The 25,591-nt window shown below is 44.8% G+C and overlaps 1 long non-coding RNA gene across 1 annotated transcript in view; it reads left to right on the top strand.

The window, feature by feature from the left end:
- LOC141083956 (uncharacterized) overlaps positions 1–20,906 on the top strand; it is an 80,178-nt gene extending 59,272 nt beyond the window's left edge. Inside the window, exon 3 of the long non-coding RNA XR_012230868.1 lies at positions 20,244–20,906. This is a non-coding gene — a long non-coding RNA (uncharacterized lncRNA). The remainder of the gene's footprint in view (positions 1–20,243) is intronic.
- Positions 20,907–25,591: the final 4,685 nt, after the last annotated feature.

The following is a 25,591-nucleotide window of genomic DNA, read 5'->3' as shown; positions in this document are numbered from 1 at the left end:
CCACCAATTCCTCAACCCTGCCCTCCTTTCCAGTCTGCCTGCTGCAGAAACACGCTGTAGTTGGCAACTGAGTTTCATCATCACCTGTCCTGCAGTGATGCACTGACTGTGTGCGCTAGCCCTCCCACATACTCATCCTACAACATAACAAGTGCTTGGACATCAGTGCACTTTGTCTCTGACACTTCTGGTGCAGGTCTAGGTGGATGGGCCGTGGAATCACAGCCAGAAGAGTCATCAAAAAGCAAAAAGAGAATGCTTCATGACTTGGGGCTCAGACTGCTTGGCTGATTTGCAAGGGAGTGAAGTGGAAGCTGGATAACCATAGCCCTCTGGTGAAGATAATGCAAAGGAACTGGAGGCAATCTCAGCCATCCTTTTCAACATCTTGTGGCATCATCATTCATGCAGTGGTACTCGGGCCTACAAAGGATACATAACGTCTTGTCTAGAGATGGGCGAACCCGACCAGTAGAGTTTGACGTCCGTACCGAACATCTACTGTTCAGCCATGGACACCAAACACGAATTTCACTAGGAAGTCCGTGTTACTGTTTGGGTTCCAACACCGAGCACATGACAGCGCGGCAAATACTGCTTCTGATCGGCGGTAAAATCATTACTGCCGGTCAGACACCCGCAGTTCCAAAGCAGTTAAATGATGAAAAAGTTCACTGCAGTTCACCGGGAGAATTTCACTGGCGGTGAATTTGAACTGCGATGAACTCGCCTCTGCAGTGTGAGACTTTTTCTCCCTGTGCTAGCAGAGATCTCACCGGAGGAAGGTCACCACCACAGTTCATTGGCCTGGCTAGGAATGCAGACTCTGTGATCTTCCTAAAAATTCCAACGAGATGGTTAATGCCAATTACCGTATTTATTTCTCAGACTGCCAAAAAACACACACTAATCAAGGAAAATTATTTTTTATGCCTAGAAGTTGCAACAAGATAGTTGATGCCAATTATTTAATTCCCAGCCTACTAAGAAATATACACTAGTCCAGAAAAATTATTTTTGGGGCATACAAATGGCAATGAGTGTTGATGACTAGAGTTGAGCGAAACGGGTCGGTCATATTCAAAAGTTGACGACTTTCGCTGAAGTCGGGTTTCATGAAACGAAACCCGACCATAGCGTGAGGTCGGCCACAAGGTCAGTGACCAGAGCGCCAAAGTCGCGTTTCAAAAGATGCTTCCAGCGCCCTTTTTCAGCCAATGATGGAGGACGCACACTGTGGGCAACGCGATGACATAGGCATCGGTCACCACCATCTTTGTGAAGGGCATGCAAGTGATTGGCTTTGTGTGGCATCACAGGGGCTATAAAAGGGCGTGAACGCCGACCGCCATCTTACTTATGCCGATCTTAGCATAGGGAGAGCTGCTGCTGTTTCTGTAGGGAGAGCGTTAGGCAGGGAAGAAGAACAAAAAAACTGCTTCTGCTGTTACCTATTACCACTTACAACACAACACTTTGTGTGCAGTGACAGGGGAGGCTCTATTTTTGTGCATCAGCTCTGTTGGTTATTAGGCTGCCTTATAAGGCTCCCTAATAGCTGCATTGCTGTTTGCACACTGCTGTGCAAACTGCTTTTTTAAAAGCAAAAATACTTTTCTTCCTCTTTTCTGCACAGTTACCAAGTGTTAATTTTTCCACCCTTTTGTGTGTGCACTGTGCAGCAGTCCTGCTTCTTAGGCTGCCTGCATCCATACTTGGACTGATAGCATCATTGTCAGTGCCCTCAGATCTCTAGTGAGATCCAAATTCTCACCAATCCTATAGACACCCTCCACCTTGTCATACACCATCCAATTTCAGCCTGTTACATTGAGGTGTAATCTCTACTGGGCCTGAGACAGGACTTCTGCGTCCTCAAATCTATAGTGAGATTCAAATTCTCACCAATCCTATAGACACCCTTCACCTTGACATACACCATCCAATTTCAGCCTGATACATTGAGGTGTAATCTCTCCTGTGCCTGAGACAATAGTTCAGCGTCCTTAAATCTCTAGTGAGATCCAAATTCTCACCGATCCTATAGACACCCTCCACCTTGTCATACACCATCCAATTTCAGCCTGTTACATTGAGGTGTAATCTCTACTGGGCCTGAGACAATAGTTCAGTGTCCTCAAATCTATAGTGAGATTCAAATTCTCACCAATAGTAGATACACCTTCTACCTTGTTTTACAGTACCATATAGTTGGTGGTATTTTGGGTACATTTTCACAAAAATGAGCAAGTCTGGTGGAAGACGCCATAGAAGTGGGTGAGTGTTGCCTGCTGGTCCCGATGGTGGGGGATGTTGTTGCATCTGTTGGTAGTGGCAAAAGCACAATAACCCCTAAGGCAGGAGGTGTTGAGCCTGCGTCATCGTCTGGCTCAACAAGGCCTCAAAAGCTCTCTTTTCTGGGAGTAGGTAAGCCACTTTTAAAGCCGGAGCTTCAGAAACAAGTTTTGGCTTACATTGCTGACACAGCCTCCAGCTCTCTCGCCTCCTCTTCTGAATTTTCAAAAAATAAAAGCACTGAGTCGTCAGTGGAGGCTCCAGGTCAGGAACAACACCTTTCCTTGTGTCCTCCACCACTACCAAAAGTGAAGGATGTGGCAGGTCACACTACCGATTACTCCATGGAGCTCTTTTCACATACCATGCCTGGGTTAGCAAGTCAAATCGTGAATTCCCCAGTCCAAGATGAATCTGACATGGAGTGCACTGATGCACAGCCACTGCTAGATTTTTCTGCTGGTACATTCACTCAGAGCACTACATTGTCCTCACAGAGTACTGAGGCAGAATCAGACCCTGATGAAACTCAGGTGCCCCTTCCCGCATACTATACCACCTTACACGGTGACACAGAGGAAGGTGCACATGACATTGAAGAGGAGGTGATGGATGACCCAGTTGTTGACCCAGATTGGCATCCATTGGGGGAAGAGGGTGCCGCTGCCAATAGCTCAGAAGAGGAGGATCCGCAGCAGGCAACGACATCGCAACAGCTGTTGCAGGACAGCTTGGCCAGACGGTCAAATTAGCACAGCGTGCAAGGTCTCAAAATGTCTTCCATAGTAGGAAGAGTGCAGTGTGGCATTTTTTTGAACAAAATCTTAATGATCAGGCAAAAGTTATCTGTAAGAAGTGCGCAAAGACCTTTAGCCGAGGGAAAAATCTGAGAAATTTGAAAACCAGTTGCATGCTTAGACATTTAACCACCATGCACTTGCAAGTGTGGACGGACAACCAAACCTCACGTACCACACGTGCACCTGCTCCAAATGAAGGTAGTCAACAATGCTACATCGCTTCCCCCACTGTAAGCCCACCGGTTAGCACACCACCAGCAGCAAATGTCGAGGTGTCGTCGCAAGGGCAAAGCAGTCATGGAATCACAATGTTATTGCTACAAAAGACTGAATCTAGGCCATCAGCAACACCATCAACACCATCACCAACCCTCTCTCAGTCCGCCATGTCCACCGCTAGTTCCACCATATGCAGCTCTCAAGTCCAGCTCACCCTACCAGAGACTCTGAGAAGGACAAGAAAGTACTCATCCTCTCATCTGCGTACACTGGCTTTGAATGCCCACATTGCCAAACTAATCTTGTTAGAGATGATGCCCTACCGGTTGGTTGAAAGCAAAGTTTTCCGCGAGCTCATGGCCTACGCAGTACCACGCTGTGACCTACCCAGTCGGCACTTCTTTTCGCGAAAAGCCATCCGAGCCCTCCACGTGCATGTGAAAGACCACATTGTCCATGCACTCAAGCAATCAGTGAGTGGAAAGGTGAACCTCACAATAGATGCATTGTCCAGTAGGCATGGCCAGGGCCGTTACGTGTCCATCACTGCACACTGGGTTAATGTGGTGGATGCAGGGTCCAGAGGGGACAGCGGCGGTGGGACAGTGCTGCCTAGCCCACGGTATAGGAAACAGTTGGCTGTAGGCGTTCGACCCTCCTCCTCCTCCTCCTCCAGAAGCGAAAGCTCGTCCACAGAGCGCAGTCGCACGAGCACTCCATCCGTAGCTGCCAGTGTTGCACATGAGGTGTCCCACTATCGAACAGCTAGTGGTAAGCGTCAGCAGGCTGTGTTGAAGATGATATGTTTGGGCGACAACAGACACACCGCGGAGGTACTGGCCGACAACTTGCAGCGACAAACTGAGTCATGGCTGGCCAGTCTACATCTTGAGGCAGGCAAGGTAGTTAGTGATAACGGCCGGAATTTTGTGGCAGCCATAGCCCTTTCAAAACTCAGACACATACCTTGCCTGGCTCACACCTTGAACCTGGTGATGCAGTGCTTCCTCAATAATTATCCGGAGTTAACACCCCTGCTCCATAAGGTGCGAAGACTGTGCTCGCACATCCGCCGGTCGCCCGTGCACTCTAGTCATATGCAGAAGCTGCAGCAATTGCTCCACCTTCCAAAGCACCGCCTAATTATCGACGTTGCAACAAGGTGGAACTCCACCCTGCACATGGTTCAGAGGCTGTGTGAACAGATGCAGGCTGTAATTTATTTGTGGGAGGATACACGGGCAGGCAGTTTGCAGGCAGACATGGAGTTGTCTGGTGTACAGTGGTCGAAGCTGAAAGACCTCTGTAAAGTCCTTCAGTGTTTTGAGGAATGCACACAGCTGGTAAGCGCAGACGACGCCATCATAAGCATGAGCATCCCACTTATGCGTCTGCTCATGCAAACTTTGATGCACATTAAGGAGCAGGCGTCTGCAGCTGAGGAGGAAGAGGAGGAGGGAAGCCTTGATGACAGTCGGCAATTGTCTGCTCAGGGAAGTCTCGTGGACGAGGTGGAGGAAGAAGAGGAAGAGGAGGAGGATGATGGGGATGATTATTTTGAGGAGGATGCTTCTCAGGGGGCAAGAAAAAATGTTGGCATGGCAAGGTCGGGTACAGGGTTTGTGCGTGACTGGAGGGATGTGGATTTGCCAGAAAGTGCTCCTCCACCCAGCACTCACAGTACATCATTGACACCTGGAACATTGGCCCACATGTCTGATTATGCCTTGCAGATCCTAAAAAGGGACCCCCGTATTGCCAAAATGATGAACGATGATGACGACTGGTTGGCCAGCATCCTGGATCCATGCTATAAAGGCAAATTCCAAAACATCATGCCACAGGAGAACCTAGAGCTAATAATGGCTAACAAACAAGCAACTCTGGTAAACCGTTTGTTTGAGGCATTCCCAGCACACAGCGGCGGTGATGTTTTTCAAACGAGCCGTAGGGGGCAACATGGAAGAGGTGTTTGTGGTGCACACAGTAGAAGTGGCGTTGGACACAGGGGTTTCATGACCATGTTTTGGACTGATTTTTCAAGTACCGCTCACACGACTGGTAATTCTGCATTGATCGAAAGTGACAGGAGACAGCAGTTGTCAACTATGGTAACAAACTACTTCTCCCATATCGATGTTCTCCCTCACCGGTCATTCCCCTTTGACTATTGGGCCAGTAAACTTGACACATGGCCTGAATTGGCACAATATGCCTTACAGGAGCTCGCTTGCCCTGCTGCTAGTGTGTTATCTGAACGAGTCCTCAGTGCTGCTGGATCAATCCTGACAGAAAAAAGGACCTGTCTGTTGACCCAAAATGTTTATGATCTAACCTTCATTAAAATGAACCATGCATGGGTTTCAAAGGATTTTGTCCCACCCTCCCCTGCTGACACGTAGGTTGCCAGAAAAATGGCTTGCTTTTGTCCTCCTCTTCCGCGGACTTCTCCAATTACTGAATTTGCAGCTGCTGAATGTCCAACATCAACATATGCCATTTTTTCCACCTCCCTAACTGGACTGCCTCCCCCCACAGGGCCGGGGGTCACCACCTGGCGCACGCACCCCTGCGAGTGCCGTTGCCCTGGACAGGTGGGTGGGCACACTCTTTGGCAACGGCACTGGCACAAGGTCCCTCATAGTAGAATCAAGTGTCTCTGATGGTGGGGGTGCACACCTGCCGTCAGACACACCGGCGTACTATGAAGGGCCCTGTGCCAGTACCGCCGCCCATGAGTGGGCCCCCCCTGCTTGCTCTGGGCACCAGCACTTGCAATATTTACCTCTCCCTGTTCCACTACTATGTAGTCTGGCCTGTTAAATACTTCACTGGGACTGCCAATACAAATTTGGTGAAATGATAGATGATGGTTAAGACATAGCTATGCCCTGTCCTGCTGGGCTCTATCTTCAGATGATCAATGGCTTCCATTTGTTATGGACGTCGACTCACAATGAGATGCAGTGGTGGTTTATCATTAGCTTTCACGGTTTTCTGACTCAGACATGTGACATTCCTGCCCACATTTTTAAATGTGTCCTCTCATGCCAATCCAATTAAATCGCCTATGGCCTGCGGCTTCTGTCTTTTGCACTCCAAAGTTACCTGACAGATCATGATAGGCAGTGAGGACAATGTCTACATCTATCCCTGTGATCACAATTTGATGGAGATGAGTAATGGTGATGGGTTCCACGGTACTGCGATACAGCAAACCTTTCTTCACAACAACTGTTTTCGCTGTCTCCACAGACAAAGTAATTGAGGGTCAGCATCGCCTCCGAGAATTCTCCCGGGAGGTTTTACCGTGATTAGTAATTCCAAAATTTCTGCAATCAATCGACTTTCCGTCTGTACTTGTATCCATCTCGTTTCCTCTTGCGGAGAGTCTGGACTGTCTTACTGAGATTGAAATATATATGAAGATTGAAAAATACCCCAACAGTGTATACTGGTGTACACTTCGAATACATAACCCTTTTTCTACTTTTTAGATTCTTGTCTAATCCATACTGAGGCGGTGAGTGTCTGTGTCAGACTCCATAAATAGACACGCAGATTTTTAATGTTTAAACTATGCTATATATACCTGCTACCCAGTGATACTGTACCCTTTCTCAAATTTCTACAATCACGTCGAATCCATACTGGGCCTGAGACTGTCTGAGTCTGCCTCCTGATATATAGACATAGGTTTTCAATGTTTAAACGATGCTATATATACCTGTTATCCAGTGATACTGTACCCTTTCTCAACTTTGTACAATCACGTCAAATCCATACTGGGCCTGAGACCCTCTGAGTTTGCCTCCTGATATATAGACATAGGTTTTTCAGGTGTACACTATGCTACATATATACCTGTTATCCGGTGATACTGTACCCTTTCTCAACTTTCTACAATCTTGTCGAATCCATACTGGGCCATACTGGGCCTGAGAACGTCTGCCTCCTGATTAGAGATGAGCGGTAATATAAAAGAACTTGGCACTCAAATGGCGAAAGAAGTGAATCTTTGTTTATTTGCATCCAGATTATACGTGTTTAAATGTTTTCGATCCAACAGGCGTCCTCCACTTAGCGGTCTATACCGCATGCAACTAGAGCCACAAGGAGCAGCGCCACAAAAAGCGACTCAGGTCGCTATACCTAAGCGCATTGTCTCCCCTAGCTCTAAGATACAAAGTCCAGAGAATTTCTGATGAAGATCCACTGTTGGATCGAAAACGTTTAATGGTTTTCAATGTTAATAGACTGTTTCATGGCATAGTAGCGCTGTGTGGTAGCAAGAGGTGTAGTACACCTGTCAAGGAGCTACACCGTGTGTGTTTCTAATTATTTTTTACCGCATCTTGTCCAGAAAATCCTTTTGGGCCTTGTAGCACTGTCTGCTACTCAGCAGAGGAGCCCACCAGTGAACCAAGCTATGCCGCCTGTTTATGTAAGAACTGCGTGCTACTCAGCATAGGAGCCCAGCTGTTAAGCAAGCTACAGCACCTGTGGTTTGGACACTTAATTTTTCCATTTTTTCTGGAATGCCGGTTAGGCCTAATTCCGGAATTACGGTTGACCTGCACTTACTGGGAAATCCTCGTTCGCGGGGAAGAATTGTTATCCCAGATCCCCATCACTAACGGGGTTCAGCGGGTTATCTGCACCTGTAAGCGACACACGCTGGACCTTTCAGTGTAGCGCGCATGCAGCCCCGGACATGTAAGGGCATGACAGACCTGTTATTGATCGATCTCGCATGCCAGAGCCTCGCGTGTCCCTCTAGTAAGCTTGACGTGTACCGCGGGGGCATGCTGGAGTTTCATTCGTTAACGGAATTAAACTGACAAATCGCTAGCACAACTAAAAACGGACATCCACCACCACCCACAGAATCAACAAAGCTTGCAATCTGTCAATCTTTTCTGTAGCTGGCATGGTTGAGGTTTCCCAGGTGGAGTCGAATTAAGCCGCAGACTCCACTCCTGGTGGTGCCCTTCTGGACATTCCTTTAAGGTTCAGCTTTGCAACCATACTGCCCCCGGAAACTAAACACTTTGCCTTCATGGACGCTGTTCGGAGGTTCGTGGGAATGACGCCGCCCGATCAGCAGTTGGCCTAATTTATGGTGGGAAGTCCGACGGTACATGATCGTCTTCGATTTCAGATTTTTACTGTTTTTTGGTATTTTACATTTTTATTCCAGCCTTTCTTGACTTCATAAGGGCATGACATGCCTATATCTGTGTCTCCTCCTCCTCCTTTTACTCCTCCACCTCTTTTCTGTATGTAGTTGCCATTTTCTATATGTTATTTTTTGTATTCTGAGCATTTTGTCTGCTTTGGGACATGTTTTAAGGTGTTTTGTAATAGTTTTCTATGTGTTTGTGTTTGCCTGCCATTGTTTTCAATGGTGTTCGACGTTGTTCGTCGAACGTTCGACAAACGTTCGACGAACTTGCCTCGTGTTCGACAAACCAAGACGAACTGGAACACTAGCAGGGTGGCTCAACACTACTCCTGAATATATAGACGTACATTTTTATTGTTTAAACTATGCTATATATACCTGGTATCTGGTGATACTGTACCCTTTCTGCCAGGAAGTCCTCCTCCACCCATCACTCTAAGTGTATCATTGACACCTGGAACATTGTCCCACATGTGTGACTATTTCTTGCGGATCTTCTTGTTATATTGTGGTGTGATCCATCCTGAGCTTGTGACAGTCTGTGGGTTACTCCTGCAATTTAGATGTACATTTAAAAATTACCCCAACACTAGTGTATACAGCTCTACGCTTGTGATACATTACCTATTTACTGCTTTTTAGATTCTGGTCTAATCCAAACTGACCAAGTGAGAGTTATTTTCTGACTGTGGAAATAAATACTGAGATTGACAACAATGACCCCTACACTGTGTACAGCTGTACTCTTCAGATCCATTACCGTTTTACGGCTTTTTATATTGTGTTGTAATCCAGACTGAGCCTGAGAGTGTCTGTGTCTGCCTCCTGAAATATCTACGGAGATTTAGAATGTTTAAACTATTGTCATGATCCAGGTTGGGTCTGACAGTTTTAAATGCACAAAGCAACTTTTTTCCCTTTGGCTGTGTGCCAAAGTGTGGTTTTGCCCCCGGTGGCCATATGGGTCATTGCACTGTGGTGATTTCAGTTTGTGCACGTGATTAGGTAACAGGTGTGATAGCTCTATAAAAGAGTATCAGGTGTGGCCATCACTGTTGGTGATAGGTCTTCATTTGCAAGCAAGCCTGGATGAAGGATGGAGCTAAAGGAGAGTCACAGGCAGCTCAGAGAGAGTCCTAGAGTGGATTGGTGGAGTCAACGATGGTGTCAGCAAGGAGTGCCTGCATGACTTGATGGAGTGGCAGTTGCGCTGTAGAACTGCACTCACAGTGCTGGACTTGGTTGCAGATAGCTGGACTCAAGCATGCTGGACTTTTTAGCAGAAAAGTTGGACTCATTTGCGAGGACTCTGTTTCTGGACAGCTGCATGGAGGTGGTGGACTCTGGTTGCTCCAAGGCTGCACTATGGTGTTGGACCCGGTTGGAGGAAAAGATGCACGCAGGTGGTGGGCTCTGTTGCTGGGAGCATTAGCAACAGAGCAAAGCTAAGTGGTTTTCCCCTGTATTGTCATTTTTCCTTATGTGTGTTTAGTGCAGTGGTGGGATTAGTTTCTGCACTGACCAATTCCCTAGTGAGGGTTTAGGTGCAGGGCGAGCTAGGGATGAGGTTCCTGATCGTCGCCCGGTGCGGAACCGGCCTAGGGAACGTTAGGTGTGTAGAGACACTGACTCAGGGGAGTGCAGGAGGTCTCTACTTCCCCGTTTCCCTATCGCAGGGCCACCATTGTTATTGTTACCCAGGTTTTCCTCTATTCCCTTTGTCTTATTGTATTAGTTACCGGCCTGCGGGCCGCGTCACATAGGACAATCACACGTGCCACGCCCTGTTGTATCAGTTACCGGCCTACTGGCCGCGTCCCTCAGGACGGGGCACGTGACAACTATACTATATATACCTGCTATCTGATGATACTGTACACTTTTTCTACTTTTCATATTCTTGTCTAATCCATACTGAGCCTGGGAGCGTATCTGTGTGACTGATGGTATATATAGGGAGATTGACAATCATCCTTTGACTGTATAGAGCTGTACGCTTCTGATACAGTACCATATATCTGTTGTTATTTTGGGTTCATTTTCTGCAACATTTTGAAGTTTGGTGGAAGAGGCCGCGGACGTGGGCGTGGGGGGGCCAGCTGGTGCTGATGGTGGTGGTGCATCTGCTGGTAGTGGCAAAAGCACAATAGCAGCTAAGGCAGGAGGTGTTGAGCCTGCGTCATGGTCTGGCTCCGGAAAGAATGGAAAGCTACCTTTTCTGGGAGTAGGTTAACCGCTTTTAAAGCCGGAGCATCAGGAACTGGTTTTGGCTTACATTGCCGAAACAGACTCCAGCAAATATGCCCTCCTCTTCTGAAGTTTCAAAAAATGCAAGCACTGAGTCGTCAAGTGCTGGCTCCTGGTCAGGAAGAACCTCTTTCCTTGTGTCCTTCACCCCCATCAAAAGTGAATGATGCAGCAGGCCACACTTCACATTAGTCCATGTAGCTCTTTCTATCATACCATGCCTGAGTTATCAAGTCAAATCGTGAATTCCCCAGTCCAAGATGAATCTGACATGGAGTGTGGGTGGCCAGCCAGGGCAGTGGGGTTAATCGGTACAGGGCCGGTGTCTCAGAGGGATGTGTCACGTTGGTGGTGATGACCCATTCCGTGGCCCTGGGCGTCCATGCAAAGGGGTGAATAACGTTTATAGGTGAATGATACGTGAGCAGAATACACACAGCATTTTTTTTCCAATTGCGCTGTCACAATCTGTCCCTTGCTCCAGCTGCTTCTTATCCCTACACTAACGAAACCATAATGCGCCATTCATTCATCAATATTTGTCATGGCTGTGATGGCTTTGGAAGTGCCCATAGTCTAAAAGCATATTGATTGGCTGCACTGCAGCCTTTCAACAAGCTTTACTAGACTGTCCATGTTCGGGGTTCGGTAACGGGCAACAGGTGTCTGGTATGAACTTTCCCATTTTGGTTCGCCCATCCCTAGCATCTTTTGAGACAGTGAATTTAAAGTGGAACTGTCACTATTACTGACTTGTTTGTCATGATAAATTCTCAGATTTCCCACATGATATCAATTTTTGGAGCATCTGTACTAAAACTCTGTGTTACATTCATGTGTAATAGAATATGACATCAATGGAGACTTCTTGCAATGCAACTAACTGATTATTGAGCTGCAGTAAAGAAGCATACATTCAATATTGTGGCCATCTGACACTCAATGTGCAGTGACGAGGTTAAAGCCACAATCCTAGTATACTTACAGTAGCAATGATGTAATCCCTCCCCTGCACTTCATTTTCTCAATTAATTTTTAAAAAGATCTATAATAAACAACAGGAATCACACTAAACACAGAATCAGAGAGAGAAACGGTACAGAACCTTGAGGATTTTCTCAAACAACAGACCTTAGACACCAGGCCCGGATTGATAATGTGCCCAACCGGGCATTTTCCCGCTGGGCCGCTGTCATGTGGGCCGCGGGCTGGCAGCGCCCGCTCATCTGGCCTCTTGCCAGCTGATGCTGCCACTGGCCTGGCTGCTCTTCATGCCGCCGTTCCTCTGTGGGCACGGCGGTTAGAGCAGGGAGATAAGCCGCCACGCACCCCATACTCACCCTCCAGAGACCCCCTCTGCAGCCACTCACAGCGTCGCTTGGCTGCTCTCTTCTCTGCGAACAGGACCTGTGATGAGGTCACAGGAGGGGAGGAGTCAGGGAGTCACATGATCAGGATCCTCTGTCAAGACCCCTGATCATGTGACCCCTGACTCCTCCCCTCCTGTGACCTCATTACAGGTCCTGTGCGCACATCCCTGCCTCTTGGTCTCTGACGGAGTCTGCTGTGCTGGTTGTCATGGTGCTGGATGAGGGAAGTTTGTGTGGGGTCAGGAAGGGTTTACAGGGTGGATGTAGCAGAGCCGTGTGTGTGTGCGAGGTATACGGAGCAGAGCCGCATGTGTACGAGGTATACGGAGCAGAGCCGCATGTGTACGAGGTGTACGGAGAGGAGCCGCGTGTGTACGAGGTGTACGGAGAGGAGCCGCGTGTGTACGAGGTGTACGGAGCGGAGCCGCGTGTGTGCAAGGTGTACGGAGCGGAGCCGCGTGTGTACGAGGTGTACGGAGCGGAGCCGCGTGTGTACGAGGTGTACGGAGCGGAGCCGCGTGTGTACGAGGTGTACGGAGCGGAGCCGCGTGTGTACGAGGTGTACGGAGCGGAGCCGGGTATGTACGAGGTGTACGGAGCAGAGCTGCATGTGTCCAAGGTGTACGGAGCAGAGCTGCGTGTGTACGAGGTGTACGGAGCCGCATGTTTACGAGGTGTACAGAGCGGAACCGCACGTGTACGAGGTGTACGGAGCGGAACTGCATGTGTATGAGGTGTACGGAGCAGAGCCACGTGTGTACGAGGTGTACGGAGCAGAGCCGCATGTGTACGAGGTGTACGTAGCGGAGCCGCGTGTGTACGAGGTGTACGGAGCGGAGCCGGAGGTGCACGAGGTGTATGGAGTGGAGCCAGTTGTGTACGGAGTGGAGCAGAGCTGGGTGTGTACGGGGTGCACAGAGCGGAGCCGCGTGTGTATGAGGTGTACGAAGCGGAGGTGTGTACAAGGTCTACGGAGCAGAGCCGTGTGTGTATGAGATGTACGGAGCAGAGCCGGAGGTGTACGGAGCGGAGGTATGTACAAGGTTTACGGAGCAGAGCCGTGTGTGTACAAGGTGTACGGAGCGGAACCGGATGTGTACGGGGTGTACGGAGCGGAGCCGCGTGTGTACGAGGTGTACGAAGCTGAGCCGGAGGTGTACGGAGCGGAGGTGTGTGCAAAGTCTATGGAGCGGAGCCGTGTGTGTATGAGGTGTACGGAGCAGAGCTGGAGGTGTACGGAGCGGAGTTATGTACAAGGTCTACGGAGCAGAGTTGTGTGTGTATGAGGTGTATGGAATGGAGCCCTGTGTGTACAAAGTGTATGGATCAGAGCCTTGTGTTTACGGAGCAGAGCAGATCCGGGTGTGTACGGAATGAAGCCGCGTGTGTGCGGGGTGTACGGAGCAGAGTGGAGCCGTGTGTGTATGGAGCAGAGCCGCGTCTGTACGAAGTGTATGGAGCAAAGCCGCATGTGTACAAGGTTTACGGAGTGGAGCCATGTGTGTACAATGTGTACAGAGCATGGCCGCGTGTGTACAAGGCGTACGGAGCAGAGTCGCATGTTTACGAGTTTTACGGAGCGGAGCCATGTGTGTACTGAGTGGAGCCATGTGTGCGCGAGGTGTGCGGAGCCATGTGTGTATGAGGCATACAAAGCTGAACCGTATGTGTATGAGGCGTGCGGAGCCATGCGTGTACGGGGTGTATGGTGGGGAGCATTCATACCTCCCAACCGTCCCGTATCCAATGGGACAGTCCCAATTTTGAGGTAGAGAGACTGCCCCAGCTGGGAGCTTAATTTTCCCGTGGACACAGGAGTACACGGCGGAGCCCCGAGGAGTACTTTAAAACTCGCATGTGACATTCTACCGGAAGTGACGTGGTAGAAGCTGACCGGAAATTAGGTAATTTCGGGAGGAGATTATGACAGAACCATGGAGGCACTTCAGGGAATGCTTCAGATCACCGTGTCCTCCTCCAACAGCGTGGACAGTGGGATTGCCTTGGAATCGGGAATGCCGGCCATGTGAGCGGATCATGATATGTCCTGCACCGGGAGGCTCAGGTGGGCACTACAATGGGAGCCGGGCTGCTATAGTATCTTTATAGAATATTTCTTTATCTCTCTGTTTCTATCTCTCTCTAACCTTTCTTTTTTTCTTTCTCTTTCTCTGCTCTTTCTGTCTTTTCCTCAGTACCAGCCACTGTGCCCAAAATGGCTGATGTATGCACTGTACACTGTATATACATCAGCCTCGAGTCAGCACCTATCTATACATAAGCCTCAGCAACAGTATATATGTAAGCCTCAGCACCAGTATATACATCAGGACCTGTATAATACACAGGTGTTGGGGCTGATGTATATACAGGTGCTGTTGGGGGTGATGTATATACTGGTGCTGACTTGCCCTAGTACCCGTATATATATCAGCCCCCCGCACCATATATACATCAGCCCCAGCACCTGTATGTACATCAGCCCCAGCACCTGTATGTACATCAGCCCCAGCACCCGTATATACATCAGCCCCAGCACCCGTATATACATCAGCCCCAGCACCCATATATACACCAGCCCCAGCACCTGTATATACATCAGCTCCAGCACCTGTATATACATCAGCCCCAGCACCTGTATATACATCAGCCCCAGCACCTGTATATACATCAGCCCCAGCACCCATATATACATCAGCCCCAGCACCCGTATATACATCTGCCCCAGCACCCGTGTATACATCTGCCCCAGCACCCGTATATACATCAGCCCCAGCACCCATATATACATCAGCTCCAGCACTCGTATAAACATATGTATATACAGTAGTCTAAATGTGATATATATTCAGCAGTATGTATCATAATATAGTATAATACTGTCAATTATAATGTAGAGTTGTGTTTATATAGTGTAGAGCTGTTCGTATAGTATGTTGCTGTGTATATAGTATGGAATCCACACTATATACACTGGCCCATCTCTACACTATATAGTATATACACAGCTCCACTCTATATTCCTTACCACAGTATATAGTGTGGAGCTGTGTACATTGTGTATACTCCTCCTGTCCTGTATACATGGTGTAAATATAAGTATCTGCTCTAAGTGTATGTATCTATGAAAATAAAAAGCACTCCGATGAATTATGCAGAGTGGCGGACTCTTTATTAGCCCATGTGACAAAGTTTTGCATCTATAACATCATTTCTCTGCTATGGAATTGAAATATTACCACATGGGCTAATAAAGAGTCCTCCACTTTTCTCTTATTTAATCATTTAATCGGTGTGATGATTATTTTCTTTTTATAAATGCCTTTGATTTAAGGACGTGTGTCCTAAAAGCATTTCACCCATTGCTTAATATTTGGTGGTGCTCAATTATGACACATATCAAGGCTGACATCACTACCCGGCAAAAGCGGGCAAGTGCCGTCGGGGACTTGGCATGCTATGGGGCTCGTAAGTAATGGGGCTCTGGTGCCAGCGCCGACACAGTAGAAAACAATGATGAGTGAGGGAGCCATCTCCTGATGCTCCCTCTCTCATCATTCCCCCTCTGCGTCTGAGCTCTGTGACGCCTTAGTGCAGAGGGTGCAATGACATCACTACAGCGAATCGTCTATGCCAAGCAGTGCAGAGGATCAGAATACACTGAGGAGACCAGAGCAGTGGGGACAGGGAGAAGTATTATATGGGGCCCATTGTACTGTATGAAGTAATATATGGGGCACATTATACTGTTTAAAGTAATATACAGTATGAGGGCCCATTATACTGTATGGGCCATTATATGGGGCCCATAAAACTGTATGCAGTAATGTATGGGGCCCATAATAGTGTATGGAGCATTATATGGGCTCATTGTATCGTATGGAGGAATATGTGGGGTCCATTGTACTGTATGGAGCAATATATGGGGCCATTATACTGTATGGTGCATTATGTGTTGCCCATAATACTGTATGGAGGACTATGTTGTGCCCATAATACTGTATGGAGTACTATGACGTGCCGATAATACTGTATGGAGGACTATGTGGTGCCCATAATACTGTATGGAGGTCTGTGAGGTGGCTATAATACTATATGGAGGACTATGTGGTGCCCATAATACTGTATGGAGGACTATGTGGTGCCCATAATACTGTATGGAGGTCTATGAGGTGCCTATAATACTATATGGAGGACTATATGGGGCCCATAATACTTTATGGAGGACTATATGGTGCCTATAATACTCTATAGAGGACTATATGGTGCCCATAATACTGTAAAGAGGACTATGTGATACCAATAACAATGCATGAAGGACTAAGTTGTGCACATAATACTGTATGGAGGACTATGTGGTGCCCATAATACTGTATGGAGGGTTATCCAAATTTGGAAGTTCTCCCCTATCTTTTGGATAGGGGATGACTTTCTGTTTGTTGTGGATCTGACCGCTGGGACCCCCATGATCCTAGGAAACGTAGCTTTGAAGAGCACCATGTAAATGGAGCTGTGGTCCAATCATACGCACTGTGACGCCATTAACATGTGGCTCTCTAAATAACTCCTTTAATAGAGTGATAAGGGGATGACAAAGTATAGCAAAAATTCACTGATTGGGGCTGATGAGTGTTAGGGTACGTGCACACGCTGCGGAATCTGCTGCGGATTCATCCGCATGGATTTTGCAAAATCCGCAGATAAATCCGCAGGTCAAAAGACCTGCGGTTTATCTGCGGATTATCCTGCGGTTTGGTCCTGCGGTTTCACCATCTCCACAATGGTGGAGATAGGAAACCGCTGCGGAATTCGCAGAAAGAATTGACATGTCAATTCTTTCTGCGTTTTAGAAATCGCAGATAATCCGAGCGGAAAATTCCGCAGCATCTGCACAGCGGTTTCCATTTCCCATAGGGAATAATGGTACTGTACACTGCGGCAAAAACTGCTGCGGATCAACAGCAGAATCCGCAGCGTGTGCACATACCCTTATAGTTTGTGGGCTGGTGGGGTTTGTGTGGCAGGGCTGCTTTTTTGTCACAGTCTGGCCCTGTTAGACACACATGGTAGGTTCCTACAGTCAATTATACCCAAGTCCACAGGCTTTTGCCCCTGTCTTTATGCACGGTTGTTGACATTTTCACAGACTTGGTGACACAGGATTTCAAAAAAATCTCTACCTAAAGGCTCATTCACACGTCAGTATTTTGCATCAGTGTTTGTATGCCAAAGCCAGGAATGGAACTTGCCAAGAAAAAAATATAATTGAAAGGCTGACTCCTGTTCTTTGTTTTGGAGACACTCCTGGTTTTGGCATACAAATACTGATGAAATACTGATCAAAAATACTGATGTGTGAAAGAGGCCTAACAGAGATTGATAATTTGACAGCCAAACAATGAAGGGCCTTAAAAGAATTGCAATCATTTGATGATATAGTAATAAAGATTGCAGACAAGGGCGGAAACATTGTTCTTGGCAAAACACATTGTATGAAAAAACGCCTTTAGGTAGTTGAAAAATAAAGATACATACCTGAAGCTTTAATAAACACAGTGTGCTATAATGATCTGTAGACTAAAAGGTATAAAGCATATGTTCATTTAAAAATCAATGCATGAAAAATCCAAAAATGTATGTAAAAAATTATTTAATGCAAAAGTGCATGTTGCATGTGAAAGTACAAAATCTGAATATCTCAGAAAAATTAGTATTAGAATTATATCAATGATGATAGATATGCCCACCACATGCTTATAATGAAAAAATCATGCAAAAAAAAAAACAAAAAGCAAAATAAACACTGAAAAAGACTCCTCATTGATATGCATCAAAGTGTAACTGCATGCAAACTGCTGCACAAGGAAGTCCCACATGGAAAAAAGCCCTTGGGTGTTTGAGATTGAATTGGAGGATGTGTTGAGAAGTGACTGCGAACTAATAAATCTTTTAGATTTTTAGAACGCCTTGCCACAAAGGATGGTTTTTCTGGCAACATTTTATGAAGAATCGGTTCCATCTGAAGAACATGCCAATGTTTATGGACAATCTTAGAGAAATCTCCCCATTGTTTACTGTAATCAGTGATTAATCTAATTTGTGGTTTTTGTTCCTTAATCTTATTGTTTTGTCCATATAGTAGAAGTTCACGAGGTTTTTGGTAGGCTTTTTTGAAGCCTTGTTTAATAAAAAAAGGGGGTTGGAGGATGCTCACTGGGAGCCTGAGCACACATGCACTTTGAGGTATATCGCTCTATGCCATTTTCTTTCATGTTTTCCAATATGTGGATCATGGTAGCGCACTGAAGCTTTTTATATTTATGCACTAGTCGCTTTGAATTAATTTCTCTAAAGAAGTTTCATGGACATATGCTTTATACCTTTTAGGCTACGTTCACACGTAGCGGAACTCTCGTGGAAATTACCGCGAGAATTCCGAATTCCATTCCGTGGGAAAATCGCATTTTAAATTCTCACAATTTTCCCGCTGAAAAACTAGCATTTTGCAAGCGTAATTAGCTTGCAGAATTGCTAGCGTTTTCCAAGCGATCTGTAGCATTGACTGATTGACAGGTTGGTCACACTCGTCAAACATAGTGTTTGATGAGTGTGACCAACTTTTTACTATTGAGGCTGCCTATGCGGCATCAATAGTAAAAGATAGGATGTAAAAAATAATAAAAAAAAAATATATATTGTTATTCTTACCTTCCGGCATCCTGCTCAGCCTTCCCGCCTCTCTCCACGCTCCCGATCCCAGTAATCCTTTGCGAGAATTACCGCGATGACGTCCGTTCTCACAGGATCGCGACGTCTCGCGGTCATTCGCGATGATATCGCGTGAATGACCGCTAGACTTCGCGATCCCGCGAGAACGGACGTCATCGCTCGCAAAGGATTACTGGGACCGGGAGCGTGGAGAGAGGCGGGAAGGCTGCGCGGGACGCCGGAAGGTGAGAATAACAATATTTTTTATTTTAAATTCTATTTTTTACAGGGATATGGTACATATGGCACAGCCACATGCGAAAAGTAAGCAGAACAATGCATTCCTATGGGTGCGGGATCGCCACGATTCTGCTAAATTAATGAGCATGCTGCGTTTTTACCACGAAGCGATTCCGCCGCAGTAAAAACCGCAGCATTAGCACAGCATTGCGGAATCCCATAGGAATGCATGGGATGCTTATTTTTCGTGTTTTCGCGGCAAAATCGCGCGGTTTAAACCACCGCGAAAGCGTGGAAAAGCACCACGTGCGAACATAGCCTTAGTCTACGGATCATTATAGCGCACTGGAGCTCTGTATATTCATGCATTTGTTACTTTGAATTCACTTTACCGACACATAAGCATGTGTCTAATTTAACTGTTTAATTGCATGCAGTTGTTGCATTTGTGCACTGAACACTCAAGATTTATTGTTGCAACAAATTTATATTTATTTTTAGGCTTTTTAGCCTCTAATTATCTGGATTGTAACATTATTTCACACCCCTTCCTTTTTTTGTGCAGCAGTTTGCATGCAGTTACACTTTGATGCATATCAACGAGGAGTTGTTTTTTTTCAGTGTTTTTTTGCTTTTTGTTTTTTTTTTGCATGATTTTTTCATTATAAGCATGTGGTGGGCATATTTATCATCATTGATATAATTCTAATACCAATTTTTCTGAGATATTCAGATTTTGTACTTTCACATGCAACATGCACTTTTGCATTAAATAATTTTTTACATACATTTTTGTATTTTTCATGCATTGATTTTTAAAGTAATTTGTGTGTGTTCTTGGTACTCACCTTACATTTCCCAGTGCTGTTCTTCATCATGCTCCGTTAGCTTGATGTGTAAAAAACTTTTTAACCATTATATTATATTTCAATGAATAAAGATTTTTTTAATCTTACTAAAAAATTTGGGGCATTTTTTTCATCTTGCCTCCAAATAATTCTCAGGAGGTTGTGTGTACATATACCTGAAGCTTTCTTGTAATCCCCTGTTCTTTTACTCGGCTGAGTTGGAGACCGTTTCATATAAGGATTTTCATTAGGGAATTATTTACTTAAAAAAGTATTGGATGTACTTTTGGTTAAATACCCTAAAATTCCAACTTTATATTTTATCCCAAAGGTCCAAAAGAATGAACTTGTGCCACCAGGAAGACCAATAGCGGCAAGGCAAACGTGGATTGTGTGATCCAATATGCAAATTTATAGACTACCATCTAAAGCCAACTGTAGAAACCTTACTGTCATATGTATGTGATACAACGGCTGTCCTTACCCGAATTGAAGGAATCTGTTTAGATTAAGACATGTATCTTGTGACAGCGGATGCGGAGTCCTTGTACACGTGCATACAACATTTGGATGGCCTGGAAGTGGTCTGTTTCTTTCTGAGGACTTACAAATGTGATGGCCAAAGCTGTGAGATGATCTTGGAGTTGCTGGAGTTTATCCTCACCCACAACTTTTTTGGGATATTGGGAGAGGCAAATATTCGGGGTGGAGGTGCTCAGGCTGCAGTCCATGTACAATTTTGGTTGCGGTACTTAGATTATGATTTTTATGATTTGGCAAGATGGGGAGGACCAGCTTCGGCAGTTCATTGACCACCTAAACATAGATCCTTTTAACATCAAACTTACATATTCATACAATAAGAGAAAGGTGGAGTTTCTTGATATTCTGATCGAAACTGATTGTAATACACAATTACAATCTGATGTATATCGAAATACCACCTCTGCAAATTCGCTTTTGTGTGCTACATCAAGTCATCATCATTCTACTATAAAAGCCATCCCAGTTGGACAATTTCTCAGAATGAAATGGATATGGTCAACAGACACAATAATTGAGAAACAAGCAGATGATTTAAAAGAAAGGTTTTAAAATAGAGGCTATAGTAACAGGAGTAATAAAAAAAGGTTACACCAATGCTAAAAAAGCCTCACGTGACTCATTGCTTCGGCCCTCGGCCAAGAAAAAGAGGACAGACAAGAAAGTAAGTTTCATACCAACTTATAATGAAGAATGTTATCATAGGATCCCAATCGTACAGCAACAATGGCCAATTCTGAAAACGGAACCTACCTTGGCAAAATACCTACTTGATTTTCCTCCAATGACATCTAGGAGAAGTAAGAGCTTAAAACAAGGGTAAATTCAAAGCCACTACCTCCTGAAAAAAACAATCCATTCATATCGCATAAAATAGTTAATAAATAACACTTCCAACATGTCTACTTTACATCAGCACAATTTTGGAAACATATTTTTTTTTTGTTAGGACGTTATAAGGGTTAAAAGTTGATTTCTCATTTTCCAACAAAATTTACAAAACCATTTTTTTAAGGACCACCTCATATTTGAAGTCAATTTGGGGGGTCAATATAACAGAAAATACCCAAACGTGACACCATTCTAAAAACTGCACCTCTCAAGGTGCGCAAATCCACTTTCAATAAGTTTATTAACCCTTCACAAGGGTATCAGGAGGAAATGGAGCACAAAATTTGTTGTGCAATTTCTTTTGAGTACACTGATACCCCATATATGGGGAAAAAAGCCACTGTTTGCCTTCATGGTAGGGTTCAGAAGGGAGGGAGCACCGTTTGACTTTTTGAACGAAAAATTGGCTGCAATCAATTACGGGTGCCATGTTGCGTTTGAAGACCCCCTGTTGTACCTAAACAGTGGAAATCCCCCAATTATAACTCCAACTCTAACACAACCCTAACCCCAACCCTAACCCGTCACACACCCCACCCTAATCCCAACCCTAACCATAACTCTAACCACAACCCTAACCCCAACACCACCCTAACCCCAATACAACCCTAACCCCAACCCTATCCCTAGCCCAACCCTAACCCTATCCCCAACCCTATCCCTAGCCCAATCCTAACTCTAGCTATAACCCCAACCATAACCCTAACCCCAGCCCAACCCTAACCTTAGCTATAGCCCCAAATATAACCCTAACCCTAGCCCTAACCCTAATGGAAAAAATAAATATATTTTTTATTTTATTATTTTTACCTCCCTAAGGGGGTGATAAAGGGGTGGTTTGATTTACTATTTATATTGATCATTGTGATAGGGTCTATCGCAGTGATTAAAATGAACCAATAGGAGAAATCCCCTATTGTTGCCAGGTGCCGAAAAAAGATGCAGAGGGCCGGGGGACACAGCCGGAGGGACTGTGATATGGATTACCTTTGCTCCATATCTATGAGAATTCATAATCAGCATGTTTTGTGCCGTTCTGAATCTCTGCTGCCATTAGCCTTATTTTTTTAAATAGCTGATGTTATAGAAAATATTTAAATCTCTAAAGCCCCTAGTGAGCGGGGCATTCACTCTCCTCCTCCTTTCTCACACAGAATTGCAATAGGAAAAAGGATTACAATCTACAAATTTATTTTAGTAGTTGAATTACACAGTTTTCACACTGTGAGCTGTGAGGTCTTAAATAGACAGATGTGTGCCTTTACAAATCAAGTCCTATCAATTTAAACACAGCTGGACTCCAATGAAGGAGTAGAACCATCTCAAGGAGGATCACAAGGAAATGGACAGCATGTGGCTTAATATGAGTGTCTGAGCAAAGGGTCTGAACACTTATGACCATGTGATATTTTGGTTTTTCTTTTTTAATGAATTTGCAAAAATGTCTACATTTCATTTTTTTTCAGTCAAGATGGGGTGCAGAGAGTACATTAATGAGAAAAAAATGAACTTTTTTGAATTTAACAAATGGCTGCAATGAAACAAAGAGAGAAAAATTTAAAGGGGTCTGAATACTTTCCGTACCCACTGTAGATTGGACAGGTAGTTAAGGCAGGAAAGGTCTTTTCAGAGGGCTGGATAACATAGGTACCCATCTGTGCTGCAAATGCAATTATGCAGAAGCCTGTCTGAGGTCATTTAATGTTGTTTATAATCTTTCTCTTTTCCTAATTTACCGACTTTGGCAAATTTATACAAATTTGTTGATGTAATTTGTTTCAAATTGATCCACTTCTTCCTAATCAAATGCTGTTCCTTAGTAAGTTAGGACTAGAGTGCTTCATTCTGGAAAGTTGTTTTGGATCACCAGTTGTGTAAAAATATGGGCTCTAGTATTGTAAACTGTTCTGGTATCACTAATATTTTGCTGTGCGACAAGCTGATATGACATCACTAGTGTGTTTGAGACATGATAGCTGCAGTGAGAAGTGTTGAAGGGTTGTCTAGTTTCATAAAAAAAATTAAGTATAGGCTGAAAATGTATGAAAATAACAAGACAAGCAGTACTTGCCTACTGAAGCCTGTGCATATCAGCAGTGCCTCAGAGACAATTTCTGGGCTCAGTGGTGATGCTGAGGTAGACTACCATGTATTGTAGATGTGACACCACCATTGCAGTTCTGTAAGCAAAGGTAGGTGGGAAGAAGCTGAAACAAGGTGCTTAAGTGTCAGAGGATTCAGCAGGTAAGTACTGCTTGCTTTGCTATTGAAAGCATATTCAGCATTTGCCCCATTTTGTTCAGAAAGCTGAAAATCTTTTTAAAATGTTAACTTTTTTATAAACTTTAGTTGATCCAATCGTCCATCATTTTCAAAATTGAAAAGCTCTTCTTTTACCTAAAATAACAGTTTCAACCTGACAAAATGAAGCCAAATAGTTATCCACTTGCTGTCTCCTTTTTGTCTAACTTGTTGGCACTGCCTGTTGTTAAGTGTAATCAGTCTCTAGCAGAAGAGACACTGAGACAAATTAAAGGGAATGAGGGTGGCTCCTAAACCCTATGCTCCCATTCTAATTTCTTCTTTCAAAAGGTATATAGGCATAAAAAAGAGGCAAGCTTAAAGTCTGAGGCAAACCAATTGACCATAATCAAAGCAATGTATGCTGGGAAGTAGAGGGAAATTAATTTCCAGAATTCTAATACAAAGAAACTTAAAATGATTCTCCTAAAATGTAATACAATGGCTCCCGTCAAGTAAGTCATATAGCAGCCCATCCTAGTCACATGTCAGGATTGATTGCAGTTTAAAGAAACACAGCTCTCTACACCTGTGTCACAACTGACAGAGGAGCTGTATTGTGTGCACACATACCAGTGAGCTGCCGGAGAAGGGCTGTGATAGGAGGAGAAATACATCTTCTCCTCAGCTGACTGCATATGGAGGACTGAGGTTATTAAAAAATCCTTTGTGTTCAGTACGCCGAGGCAGAAGATTTAATTATTATCCTGCAATAGCCATTCTCTAGTCACTGGTATTCTTGCTCCACTTTCAGGATGCTTTCACACTGCGTCCAGGCAACAGTTCAGTGGCCCTGGTGGGGCCTTTGTCTGAACCGCTGCAAAACAAGATTCTTCTATGTCTGAATGTTTGGTGGGCGTATATGCCCGAAAATGATGCAGGTCAGAGTGCAAGTTTGCTCTGCTAGCACCATTATAGTCTATGGCCCAGTAGGCGTACACATCAGAGTCCTGTTTTGCAAAGAGTTTGGACATAAGCCTCAATGGGGTCACCAAGCAGGTGCCTGAACACAATGAGACAGCACTCTAAGGCTAAAAAAGTGAGGATTGGGACACTTATTGGACATAGTAGACAGATATGTGCATCAAAAGCAGTTTTAATTTCTTGATGGGGTTAAGAGCAGTAAGACAGTGCTTGAAATGACAGGCACTACTTAACTAAGGAAGTTCTGTGAGCTTGCCTAACTAAAGTTTAACTTAGAATGATGTTGCATATTTCTCCTTCCTAATAACAGTATTGGCAGTTGAACAGGGATACCCTGTCATGTGAAAATTTTGACATATAACTGGCTTTTTGGCAATATACTTTAAACAGGAACACGATCAATTATGGGAAACTAAGGTACTTATATTAGAATTCATATTACATACAATTCCTCAGCACTCTTGAAATAATTCTAGTAGGTTCTTGATTCAATCTATGCCAAAAAAACTAATACCTGTGTGGCTCATTAATTTTGGATTTGCAAAGTTTTTACTTTTTGTTTAGAATGGCTGCTAATGGATTTGGTGGACAGAATATGTTATAATGCTTATTCATTCTGTATTATTCGATCAGTATGGCATGAGTTAATATTACAGCAGATTGCATTTATTTACATTATTAAGTCATTTCTTTGTGACATTTTCCCTATTTTACTGAGAAACTTCCTTGAAGCAAGAATCCCCCAGTGAATATGAGATCTAAGACTCCTTATGTTACATGTACAATTATAAGTCAAGTGTTTCCAGGAGCTTTATTAGTGAAACTGTTGCTACAACAGCTCAGTAGGGAAAACATTAGTCCCAAGTTGTGTAATTAAACCAACAGTTTTTTGCACAAAGAAAGTTGGTAATTACAAATTCTTACAACTGAGCAATGAAAAGTCTTCATGATTTTATGCAGAAAATAAAAATGTAAAAAATATGTTGTCATCCAGCACCAGGGCCAGATTAAAGAGGTTGT

Source organism: Dendrobates tinctorius, unplaced genomic scaffold, assembly GCF_039654945.1.
Source record: "Dendrobates tinctorius isolate UK_male_01 unplaced genomic scaffold, ASM3965494v1 ptg000022l, whole genome shotgun sequence".
Classification (NCBI taxonomy): Eukaryota; Metazoa; Chordata; class Amphibia; order Anura; family Dendrobatidae; genus Dendrobates; species Dendrobates tinctorius.
This window is presented reverse-complemented; position numbering and strand designations above follow the sequence as displayed.